Below are 3,350 nucleotides of genomic sequence, written 5' to 3'. Positions count from 1 at the left end.
TTGCATATTCAATTTATTTCTGACTGCAAAATTTGGAAGAAAAAATTTCTATCCTCCTTCTTTTCTTTGGTTGTTGGTGCATATATTTGATTGATGGTGGTATTGACAGGACTTCCTTGTATGCATACTGAGAATATTCTGTCACTCACAACGCTGTATTTCAAGATGGATCTGGAAATGCCCTTTTAAACTATGAATGTGGCCCTGTTTTTCCTCACCTTTTTAAAAACATTCTTCACCAACCCACAATTCAAAGGTATTTGTTTTGTGTCAGTTGTTCTTATCAGTTGTGCAACTTTCACATATATATGAAGCAATTAAAAACACCACGGCTTAAGTGAGGTGAATTTTAGTCTTGAAAGGGACCTCTTTGCTCTTTAAAAAATCCTTGACAGTAAACTGCTGCTTCCACAGTTGTTGTTATGGATCCAAGTAAAATTAAATCCTTGGAAATGTCATAATTTACCATGATGTTGTTTACCGGTCCAGTGTTGAGAATGTTTGTTTCATATAATATTTATCTTAATGAGTGAAGTTGTATCACATTGTGAGTTTGATTTGCATTACCGTAGTAACCAGTGATTTGGAGTATATTTTCAAGTACTGTTTGATCCATTGTATATCTGTTTTGGAGAATTATCTGTTCATGTCCTTCTTCTAATTGGACTGTAAGTTTTTGTGTTATTAAATATTAATTTTTGTACACTATAGATATTAAAACTTTGGTATATGATCACAAAATACTTGCTCCCATTCTGCAGATTTCCTATCTACTTTAATGATAATGTTCCTTGATGTAAAGAGGGTTTTGTTTGATTCGTTGGTTGGGTTTTTTATTATACTGATTTATTTACAAAGTTCAAATACATTGTTTTTCACATAGGATCTTTCCCATTTCCTTCATGAAGTCCAATTTTTCTTTCTCCCCCCTTCATCTTACTTGTACTTTTGGTTCCATATCAAATAATTAATTACCTAAATAAAAGTCATTTTATCCTCATGTTTTCTTGTAAGATTTCTATAGTTTAAGCTCTTACATTTAGGTCTTTAATCAATTTTGAGTTAATTTTTATTTATAGCATGAAGGAGAAGTATAAATTCACTCTTTTTTGTATCATATATGTAGATTTTATTTTTTTTTGTCTGACCTATTACACTTGTCAAGATATATTTTATTTATTATTAATTTTAATGAAAATTTACAGATACTTTGGATTTCCATTCATTCATTGTTGCACTTTTCTCCCTGCTCCCCCGACACCCAGCTTGCTCTTCTCTTTGAAAAGTAAATGAAAAATTCTTTCGTTGTTATACAATCCCTCCTCCCCAGTCCACTCCACTATGCAGCCTTCATTCTGGACTCATGTCATGACAATAATACCTAATCACATATCCGTTTTAAACTGTTTTCTCCCTCATCTGTTTCAATGCAGTATACATTATTTATCCCATTATACTCAGTCTCCCCCCAACGCTGATGTCAGTCCTGTTTTACAACAGTGCCACTACACAGTATTTGTCCTTTTGTGACTGAGTTTTTTCACTCATCATAATGTCGTCCAGGGTCACCCATTTTGAATAATATTGCATGAGTTCCTTGTTTTTCAGTGCAGTGTAGTGTTCCATTGTGTGAATATACCAGAGTGTCTCTATCCATTCCTTTGTTGATGGGCATGTAGGTGGTTTCCAACTCTTTGCTATTGTGAACAAAGCCGCGATAAATATGGGTGTGCATATATCTGCTTGTATGGAAGTTCTGGTTTCTTTGAGGTATATTCCCAGTAATGGAATTGCTCGATAAAATGGTATTTCTATTTGCAACCTTTTGAGAAAGTGCCATACAGCCTTCCACAATGGTTGCACCATTTTACACTCCCACCAGCAGTGAATAAGGGTTCTAGTTTCTCCACAACCTCACCAGCATTGTTGTTTGATAAATTAATTCTTTTGCATGTGGCAATCATTCTAACACTATTTGGTAAACAAGTAATTCTATAAAGGGACATGTTAATTTTAAAATAAAGTCATGCAACTGATTTAAATTTGTTACATGCATCCTCTCTCTACCTGGGAGATTCTAATAGATAGATAGACTCTGAGGGGTTTTTTAGTAGAAAGTTTAGTTGTTTTTTATTGATTATGCTAGGGCATTCAGCTATGTGGGTCATAATAAATAATGGCCAACATTGAGAAGAATGGGAATCCCAGAATATTTAATGTGGTCATGCAAAATCAAGAAACTATTATATGAACAGAACAATAAGTACTACTGTCCATTGCAATACATTATTGAATTATTATTATTATTTTCTATTCTTGCCACTAGATGGTGATGATGAGGAACAAGGACTTTAGTGACTCTGAAAACCACTTTTCCACTAAAGAATTTTAATCTGATTGTAAATCGTTTGTCTCTACTACAATAAATATAATTGTGAATTAAACAACCATTTCTTAAGTTGCCAAGTCTATATCAAGACTGAATATTAAAAAACCCAATTAAATGAACAAAGATCTTAACAAAATAATTTCTTAAATAATGAGATACTTTTCTACATCATTACATGGGCTTTTAGTATTCCTATTTCTGAAAGGGATAAATGTATGTATACTAAAATGAATATGATCCCCTACTTAGAAGTCACTTTGAAACTTTCATGACTTCTGATTTAAGCTAATGTTCAGGTTCTATAGCCTGTCTCTACTGGCTGGCACCCAATGATAAGTCATCCAAATTAGGCTGGAATATGAGTAATTTCATTATCCATCTTAACATTATTGTTGTTGTTGTTGTTGTTGTTGTTAGCTGCTCTGAGTCCATTCAGACTCATGATGATCTTACTTACAATAGAATTAACTGTTGCCTGAGTCTACAACATCAATTTACTTCCCAGCATGTATGAGTTCATCATGGAAGTTATTTTTCCATCTCATTGACAGTCTCCCTTGGTCTTCTTGACCCTCATTTCGCCAAATCTGATGTCTTTATCTAGTGACTGAGTTTTCTTGATGACACATCCAAATCAAACAATTTGGACAATGTTTTACTGTGATCCTTACAGTTTGTATTGGCTAAGTATCAGAAGTAGATTGCCAGGCCTCTGACTGAATCTAGTGAAACTTGTCCATGACGGACACTACTGTTATTATTTGAAATACTAGTTAGGAAAGTCATCAAGTAAGACAAATTACCAAATGGGTGATGGTCTAAATATTATCTCCTCCTTTAATATACCTGACTTTGAAATGTATTGGTTAAAAAAAGTAGTGATAATTCATTCTGTCAACATTTTCACAAATCCTTTTGATCTATTCAAAGAAAATGACAATGTTTGGGTAAACATGGGTAC

This window comes from Elephantulus edwardii, unplaced genomic scaffold (assembly GCF_000299155.1).
Source record: "Elephantulus edwardii isolate Elephantulus edwardi_28Jun2011 unplaced genomic scaffold, EleEdw1.0 scaffold00336, whole genome shotgun sequence".
In the NCBI taxonomy this organism is placed as follows: Eukaryota; Metazoa; Chordata; class Mammalia; order Macroscelidea; family Macroscelididae; genus Elephantulus; species Elephantulus edwardii.
This window is presented reverse-complemented; position numbering follows the sequence as displayed.